This window comes from Mastomys coucha, unplaced genomic scaffold, assembly GCF_008632895.1.
Source record: "Mastomys coucha isolate ucsf_1 unplaced genomic scaffold, UCSF_Mcou_1 pScaffold23, whole genome shotgun sequence".
In the NCBI taxonomy this organism is placed as follows: Eukaryota; Metazoa; Chordata; class Mammalia; order Rodentia; family Muridae; genus Mastomys; species Mastomys coucha.
In genome coordinates, this window is record NW_022196906.1 from 72,405,418 (window position 1) to 72,414,972 (window position 9,555).

Here is a 9,555-nt window from a genome sequence, read left to right on the forward strand (position 1 = left end):
GGTTTTTGAAGAGATTTATATTTACTTTCTTTTTTAATTAACTCTGTGTATATAAGCTAGTAGAAAGAAGGCAAATTTACGAAGGCTCCTTAATTGGCCACTGTTGTCAATGAAGCTAGAGAAAGAAAGAATGGAAGGCATCTAGAAGTAATAAACTAGTACCAGAGGCATGCTGTGTGCAAAAGCTTAAATAGATTGGAGGTAGACAGTAGGAAATGGGCTGCTTTAAAAAAAAAAAAAAGAAGAAGAAGAAATAATATTTTTAATTATGTTCTATTGTACTTACAATACCAAAAAATAAATGTCAATGTGTCCTGTTAGTATTTTCCATTGTAGGACTTCCACCACACCATGGGACACCATGTGGAGCACAGGATGCTTGTGGTCCATGAACACACGGAGTACGGATACAACTGAGTACCATAATTTGAATTATACTTAGTGAAAACAAAGTATTATTCAAAGCCACACATGCCTATGGCTGCCATATCTGACAGGGTAGTGCTAAGAGAACAGTTGTAAAAGAAAAAAATTTGGTTTAAAAAAAATCAAGACATTTGTGTGGGAGACACATTCATACACACAAACACTCTGAAAAACTAATAAATAAACCATATATAGACAACACTTTTAACACTCTAGGTGTTTGACACTGATGGGGTTTTTATTGTTGTTGTTGTTTGTATTTTGTTTTTTCTTTCCAGTTTACATACTAATTTCTGCTGTTGCATTTGAATGTGAAGCATTTGAGTTGGGTTAAGTGTGTGGATTAATGACTTTGTTTCAAAGATTCCAGGGGCCTTATTCTATGCAAGTATAAAAAGTGGGGTTCATCTGTTGTAAGAAAACCTGGACCCAGATACCCTAGATTTGTTGCATCTTAAAAGCAAGAAGGGGCCAGGCAGCGGTGGCACATGCCTTTAATCTTAGCACTTGGGAGGCAGAGGTAGGCGGATTTGAGTTCAAGGCCAGCCTGGTCTATAGAGTGAGTTCCAGGACAGCCAGGGCTATACAGAGAAACCCTGTCTCAAAAAACAAGAAGAAGGAGGAGGAAGGGGAAGGGGAGAGGGAAGGGGGAAGGGGAGGGGGAAAGGGGAAGGGGGAGAGGGAGAAGAAGACGAGGAGGAGGAGGAGGAGGAGGAGGAGGAGGAGGAAGGAAGGGGATTCAGTAGTTTAGGGCTGTTACCTTCAAGGTTGCAAATGGAAAATAAAAATACCCTTAAATGGTGCCCTACTTACCTTGTTTTAATAAAAGACAATTAGAAAGAAAAAGTTGCTCAAAGAGAGACTAAGCTTTGTTCTTCCATCTGCTGTTTGTTTCTTTGTTGTGTGTTTATATCATGTGTCAACTACTGACTGTGGGCTGATTTCCACCTGTTTAGAATGGTGTTATTGGTACCCATTTGATTTCTTGCCTGTGATTGCTTCTCTCTACACTGTTAGAGTTGGGCTGGCCACAGGGACTAAAGCATTTGCAGGTTAGAATTTAACAGAGAAAGTTTGCAAGCCCTTTATATTGCTAGATACTAAAACCACTGTAAAACACCAGCCCTCAGCACAAAGTTGGCAGCTACAAATATACCATACATTTCCCAGCATCACTATTTACTTGTTATGTGAGCTCAGTTACTGAAGAAAAGAAAGCTTGGCATTGCTGCCTATCGCTAAAGGCCTAGTCAAGTCATTTCTTATTGAAATGTTCTAGTAATCATAAAGAATGGGGTTCTAAAACTCAGCACTATTGGAAGTTAGAATCTTGGAAATGATAGAAAAAAAGTAGTGAATCGCTTAACAGTTATTTCATGAGAAGTGAAAATCGTATTATTTTCTACGACTTTTTAATGTGTATGTTAGACTGAAATGTGGTTCTTCCCATTTCCCCTCTCCTTTTCCTAAGTCAGCAACTACTATGAGGTGACCACAAGTAGCACTGGACACCTAAACTTCCTCAAAAGTTTCCACATTTCCTAGAAACTTAGGTCCCAGGGAGCAGATCTAGGACCCTGCATCCATATTCTTTCCTGTCTTCCTGTTCTCTTGCTTCGGTCTGTGGGAACACAGTCTCAACCTCACACAGGGCCTCCTGGCCAGCTCCTATGGATCAATGCCTCAGTTGAACTGTCTGCCTGGCTTTCCATCAGATCAGCATTGATTCCAGGCTTTGCAGCAAAAGTGCCAGCCTTGGTCTATCCCAGTCTGTCTGACCTCATCATCATTTTCCCCCTGAGCGCACAAATGTCCAGTCTCTAAGCCACATGGACATCCACGTAATATGTTGGCTATTTCCTTTTTATTAAATCTGCCTTCCCATTACTGTTTCTGGGTTAACTCATCTCAGAATGTTAAAACAGGAATGGCCTGCTGATCTTGTCTCCCCTGTGAGATAAATTAGTGTATACACAGTACTTCAAGTCCACCTGACTATCACAAGTATTTTTAATAGTATCTATTATGTTGGATGTTATCTTAGCAAGATATGAACCAAAATATATTAATAGTTCCTTAAATCCTACATTTGCTCACAGAGTTTATGAAATTGAACATTTCTAAGAACACAATTCATTTTTAGGTGGCTGAAGCATTATCTAACATCTCTCTTAAATATACTTCAATTTCTGTTTTCACACTGAGTACAAAAAAGAACTTCAAAATGTGCTTTTAAGTAGAAAGAGAAGGCAAGAATACCTATGGTATTCATCGTTCTTATTTTTAAGATAAATATACTTTTGCCAAGTTGGGGGCAACCCTGCAACCTACACAAGCTTTGTCTAAGAAGTACTTTATCACCCTAATAGAGTGGTTCTCAACCTTCCTACTACTGAAACCCTTTCATTCCTCATGTTGTGGTGACCCCCAACCATCAAATTATTTTTGTTTCTACTTCCATAACTGTAATTGTGTAACTTTTATGAATTGTAATATAAGTATCTGTGTTTTCCAATAGTCTTACGAGACCCCCGTGAAAGGGTCTTTCTATCCCTAAAGGAGTTGAGACCCACAGGTTGAGAACCTCTGCCCTAACAGAGTGCTTTTTACAGTTTGAATGTAAAATGCTCCTGTGAGCTTATGTATCTGGGGCTCAGCTGCCAATTGGGAAGTGCCTAAATATTTAACCTAATCAAGAGAACACTCTTCCAATACATTTACAGTGAGATAGCATTGCTGGAAGGTGTTGGGGGGGGGATAGCATTGCTGGGAGGTGTTGGTGAGGAGTGGGGGATAGCATTGCTGGGAGGTGTTGGTGAGGAGTGGGAGATAGCATTGCTGGGAGGTGTTGGAGAGGAGAAGAGGGGGGTCCTGTAAGAGGAAGTAGGTCTCTGGGGACATGGACTTGGAAAAAATATAACTGTGCCTTGACTCTTTTTCCTGTTGGCCATGAAGTGCACAGTTCTGCTCATCGACTGCTTCCTGCCATCCATGATGTCCAGCCTTGCCCCCAGGCAGAGCAGTGAAGCCACACAGTCATGGACTCAAGGGTAAGGGATTGTGAACTAAATTAAATGTTCCTCCCTTGAGCACTGATTTTTTTTTTTTTAATGTCACAGGAGTGAATAGACTAACACCCAACATTGATCTTGGGGAAGTGGGATCCTTTCTATGATTGTTCCTGATAACGAGACTCAGAAGTCTTTGGGACTGGCTTATTGAAGGGATGTGGGTATGTTTGGAGATGAAACAAGAAAAACTCTAGAAGGCTAAAAGTATAACTAGCTTAGCAGGCAGGGATGGTGGAACTCATAACACAGATGCTCACAGACATGCAGAGGGTCCGACTGCCCTCACAAGACAGATGCTCACAGGCATGCAGAGGGTCTGACTGCCCTCACAAGACAGATGCTCACAGGCATGCAGAGGGTCCGACTGGAGAGATGAAGCAAGAACAACTTTTAGAACCCCGAGAGTGCAACTGGCTTAGCAGCCAGCGACAGTTGAAACTCAGAAGATAGAAGGAGTGAGGGCCGGACTAGGTATTTGACAAAAGGCCATTTGTCTTTCCTCTGGCAAAGAGTTTGTGTATATTTTGTTCAGAGAATTAAGGTTTCCGGAGTGGGGTTTGTTAGAGCCAAGGAAGACATGGTTTCTAAAGAGATTAGAGCCCTTAAAAAGAAGCCACATCCTTTGAGTGGAAACATCAGAAGAGATGCCATGAGCACACATTGGGACCTGACTCAATCCCCCAAGTTCTGGACTCAGTTATACAAACCTTTCAATTCATTTCAAAGACTTTGCTTTGAGAAAAGAGAACCAAAGTCTCCTTTTGTTACAGGGCCACCTAGGGAATTACTTCCCCATCCGGCTACCCAGACACTCCAGGGAGCCTGCACTGCTGTTTAAGTGGGCCATAAGCACTTCTAGCTTGTTCGTGCGATACTGGGTTTTCATGCACGCAAGAATGCAAGAACCGTGGGCCCATGAAGGCTTCTGTCCCGATTTCAATGGAAGGCTGAGGGGTGATGAGGGTTTTGAGCATAAAGAAGGGTTAAGATCACCACAGAAAGGCCCTGTATGAAGTTATGAGGATGGAACTTAAAAGACAGATATAGACCCTTAGGATGTTAGAGATGTCCCGAATACTGAATGCCTAGGGAGGAAAGCTGCTGGCAGTAAATAGAGGCAGCCCAAGAAACATGTCACCTGGACTGCAGCTAACAAAGCCATGAATGCAGTGCCTCCCAGCGCCAATCAGTGGAGCTTAAGCCATGATGCCATGACGTCATTCACCCGCCTCGCTCCTAGACCTGAAGCTACAGAATTTAATCTCTGCCCTCCAGGTTTCCATCTTGTTGGGCTGATCCTTCCTTTGCACTCTCCTATCCCTCCATTTTGGAGCAGACATATTTATCATGGGCCATTGTATGTATACAGTGGGCGTAACCTCATTTTTAAATTGTTATTTTATTAATTGATAATAATTTAATTCTTCCAGAGGTCCTGAGTTCAATTCCCAGCAACCCCATGGTGGCTCACAACCATTTGTAATGAGATCTGATACTCTCTTCTGGCCTGCAGGCAGAACGCTGTATACATAATAAATAAATAATTTATTATCATATATTATATTATATTATAAATGATAGTCAATTAAATTAGAATTGCATTTTAAATTAAACTGCAGAGAATCGCAGTTAAGTATACCTTTAATTGCAGAGGAGACATTTAAATTAAACTGAGAACGTTAAGACTATCAGAGACTCTTGGAGGTGGGCTTAATTAATTTTATGTTGTAAAATACACATGAGCATTTAAGTTCAGGGGTGGGCTATCATAGTTTGAATGTGATGTTTGACCTCCACGGGCTTTTCTAGTGGTGGTATTGTTGCTAGTTTAGGAAGTAATTGAGTCCTAAGGGCTCTGAAGTTCCGATCAGTGGTTAACTCCCTGGTGAATTCACAGTACTTTGGTGTTTGAGGAGGTGGCGGAAAGCAGGAGATGTTCATTGGTTGAGGGGGAGTAGATCACCAGAGCATGCTCTGAAATGGTGTACGGGATCTTCCCCTTTGTTTCCTGTCTGCTTCAAGGTAAGTTGCTTCGCTCCTCGCTGGTAACATTCAGCCCTTCATTAAGCCCACAGCAATGGAACCGGTTGCCTGTGGGCTGAAACAATTAGATGAAAATAAATATTGCCTCCTTTTTTAGTTAATTTTTCACAGGTACTTGTCACAGGCATAAAAATCTGCCTTATCTGAGTTAGGCAGTAATTTTTGCCATTTTACACGCAGTAAGAATTTCCGCCCAATACTACAGAGAACTGCTCAAAGAGATAGTGTGTTTACCCAGCATAGCTACCTTTCTCTATGACAAATGGCATCCATTTTCATGTGGTGCTAAATTAGCCATGATTAAGATATGCTGGTTACTCAGTGTTCATCCCTTGAGCATGAAGTTTTAAATTTCTGATTTTGTGCCAACTGAGCTCTCCAAACAGCCAGCCCTAGGAGACTGAGCTCCAGCAGGGAGTAAACTGGAAATCAGGAAGTAAGACGTCAGTTCTCTGGCAACAGCCAGACCTGAAATAGGCCCAACTCAAATCTCACCTGGGGAAAACACAAATTAGTCTGTCCTTAACATCACTTGTTGTGTGTCTCTGTTTTAGAAATAGCAACGTGGGGGTTGCTGTCAGGGCTAGCAAATAATGGGATTATGAGTACCAGAAGAATAGCTTGGTGGAGACTTGGAAACTTCAGATGCTGAGCATGATCCAGCCATGAGATAATCTGTGGTCTTCAGACTCAGGTCTCTTTTACATCGGAGCTAGGATAGAGCCTGCACTTGCCTGCTGGTAGTAGATCTATCTTGTTCAGCACAAAACAAAGGAGACCCTTACAGCATGCACTTGATTTACTGTTGTACTTATCCGAATATGAGTTTCTAGCTATCTCCTTCATTAAACACCGATCTCTGTTAGCATTAAGACCTCATCATTTCACAGTCAGAAGTCAATTAACCAAATCTAGGGGCTTTTTTTTTTTTAAGTGTCACACAGTGCTCAGATGAACGAGTTGAGCTGCTAGTGGGAGTTTAGGGACTCCTCCAAAGGAGAAAAAAGTAACCCCTTCCCATTCTTTTGTCCATTTGGGCTCACACACAAATGGGGCAGGAATAATGGCCCCACACTGACCTGAAAACTAAAACTGTTTGTATGTGGAGATCTAATGAAACTTTGGCCAATACCACCAGGTGGCACAAAGCTCCATCAAGCTTGGCTGGAGAGATTCATACATATGTTGCAACTCTTCCTATCTTCTTCTAGAAAGAAGAAAACATCAAGATCAAATGTAGTAGGTTCCCCCAAGAACCCTAAGACCTCCCTAACCATACATTTTTTTTTCTGCTTTATAGTACCACGTGTGTATTCCTTCCGTCAGAGCAGGCCTCCAACTCAATCAGAAAGTTGACTGCCCCTAACAGCCAAGCCACTATGGTACCAGTGGGTTGAATTTCACCTAACAGAACCCAGCGTGCAGGGTTCATAGCTGAGTAAGGACCTTTGATGTACTGCCTCTCCCAGCAACCTAAACCAGCTTAGTTCCAGCTTGATTTCTCTGTATTTTGTAATAATAATAATAATAAATAATGATAATGATGATAATTAATAATAATAATAATAATAATAATAATAATAATAACGTGTGCTCTTTTCACACATCTTACCATTTACTTCTGGTGAGCAATCAAGAACAAGGACAATGGACCATATTATTTTGGGAGCCTCTGGGGCCTCTCTGCCCAACAACTCATATAGGTGTTGCTCTGCAGGATGCTGTGCTTTTAATTAAAAAACAGAATACCACCTATGAGATCTGGGAGCAGTGTTTTCTACCCACATACAGTACTGCATTCTAACCTCCTTTTAGCTCACATTATTCATTAGCTTATAAAGCAGTGAGTTTCTCTGTGATTTTCATACCCCCTTGTTTTTTATCAACCCTCCCCCACTCCCTTCCCCCCAGTCACCCACTCTCTTCATCATTTAAATATTTTTCATCCTTGTATCTCCCTACCCCCACTTTCATATCCCATGGGCTGGTGTAACGACAGGTGAGTTGCCCATACTCTAACAAAACACCACATACCCATAATAACCTCGTACCTATAATAGCCTATACCCACACTCTCTAAAGAAACAGTGGTTGAGAGAGAGAGAGAGAGAGAGAGAGAGAGAGAGAGAGAGAGAGAGAGGGAGAGGGAACAGTGTTAGCTATCCTGGTGCTTTCTTTCCGAAGAGAAGCTAAGCTCAAGGATCATACAAAGCCCGTTTAGAAAGAATAAAAGCCTAAAATCGAGCAGGAGGAGCAGGGGATGGGAAGGGGTCAGTCAGCTTAGTCTTCTGGGAAGGCAGGATGCTGTGCTTCTAGCTCTAAGTGCCATCCACGCTAAGCTTCTGAAGGTAGGGTTTGATGATAGGGGACTTGCCTAGCATGTGTGGGACTCTTGTCTTCCTTACAGGAGGAGGAAAGAGGGAGTAAAAAAAAAACTAAAAGAGAAAAAGTAGGAGGCATGGTGGCTTAAAGCCAATGTGAATTCCTTGACTATCCCCAACAATAGTGGCTCCTAACTTACTTGTAATTCTATCACCTGGTTACGTATTTGCCTTTCCGCCTCATTATGACAACCCTGCACCTGCAGCTACATGAAAAGAAGTTACATGGCATAGATTCACTTTTCTACTCAGTGAGTATAAATTAACACGACTTTTATTGCAGGAACTTTATAGAAGGCCATGAAACAACTTGCAATGCCTCAGATACAAAGAATACCTCTTCTTAAAACAAGATTTATTTGTGTGTGGGTATGTGTATGAGTGTGTGTGTGCATGTGTGTGTGTGTGTGAGTATGTATGTATATATGAGTCTGTGTTATTGTGTGTGTGAATGTGTATGTGTGTGTGTATGTATATATGAGTTTGTGTGATTGTGTGTGTGAATGTGTATGTGTGTGAGTGTGTGGGTGTATGTGTGTGTGTATGTGTGTGTTGTATGCTTGTGTGTGTATGTGTGTGTGAGAGTATTGTGTGAGAGTGTGTGTGTATGTGTGAGTGTGTATGTATATATGAGTTTGTGTGAATGTGTGTGTGAATTTGTTTGTGTGTGAGTGGGTGTATGTGTGTGTGTGTGTTATATGTTTGTGTGTGAGTGTGTGTGTGTGTGTGTGTGTGTGTGTGTGTGTACTTGCCTGTTAAGACACCTGTGGAGGTCAGAAATTTGTATCATTGAGAGTCTTCACTTTATCACTTGTTTGTTTGTTTTACTTTTTAAAAAGAAATTCCTATAGACAATGTACACATGGTTTTAAATCAACTTGGAAAGTATGCTTGAAAGCAGTACTGAACTGGTCACAAGAGGACACCGGAGAAGCTCTGGATGTTGACCCATGTAAGAGGTTTATAGAAGGCTTGGCTGGATTTCTGTGAAGTGTATTTAGGAACATGAAGCCACTCTTTGTCTGCTTAACTCTATCCCTCTCCTTGCAAACGAATGATGCTGATCTAAATCACGTTGAATTGGTCCTCGTGGACAGGACAGACAGACAGCGGTAAAAGCCATGGCAAGCCTAACCCCTGCCTTCATCCTTCCTGCCATTGGAGTACGATACTTGGTAGAGAGGAGAAGAGAAGCAGCTTGCCTTGGCATCTGGAATCACTCATGTGCTGTGAGCAGATCCCAGACTTCTACTAAATGGAGCCATTACTCTTATCTGAAAGGAGGGTATGCTATTTAGCAGCTGTGATGGACGGGCGTGTACAGCATTAGCTGCTGTGACTGATGCGCGTACAGCAAAGGGGAATGAGCCTAACTGTTCTGTTTCCTAAGAGGAAACAGAAACGAAGCACAGTGACCCCTCGGACAAGCATGCTTCACCCTACAGAGCAAAAAGGTTGTAGCCTTAGAGAAAGGCTCTGCTCCATCAAAGGAAAGACTTGACGTTTCAACAGAATTTTCTCTGGCCTAAAGATCAGTCTGGCGGCCTAGTTTCTGCTCTTAAACAACCATCTTGACCTTCCTGAGAGCAAGCATGCCCTTCTTCACAGCTTCTCCAGGAGCCCACCTTATTTAG

The 9,555-nt window shown here is 42.0% G+C and overlaps 2 long non-coding RNA genes across 2 annotated transcripts in view; both read right to left on the reverse strand.

Annotated features, from left to right (window-relative positions):
* Nucleotides 1-5,096: 5,096 nt before the first annotated feature.
* LOC116073313 overlaps nucleotides 5,097-9,555 on the reverse strand; it is a 28,103-nt gene continuing 23,644 nt past the window's right edge. The window contains exons 2-3 of the long non-coding RNA XR_004111764.1: nucleotides 7,153-7,266; nucleotides 5,097-5,595 (exon numbers count right to left, since the gene is read on the reverse strand). This is a non-coding gene — a long non-coding RNA (uncharacterized LOC116073313). The remainder of the gene's footprint in view (nucleotides 5,596-7,152; nucleotides 7,267-9,555) is intronic.
* LOC116073314 overlaps nucleotides 8,074-9,555 on the reverse strand; it is a 16,365-nt gene continuing 14,883 nt past the window's right edge. Inside the window, exon 3 of the long non-coding RNA XR_004111765.1 lies at nucleotides 8,074-8,127. This is a non-coding gene — a long non-coding RNA (uncharacterized LOC116073314). The remainder of the gene's footprint in view (nucleotides 8,128-9,555) is intronic.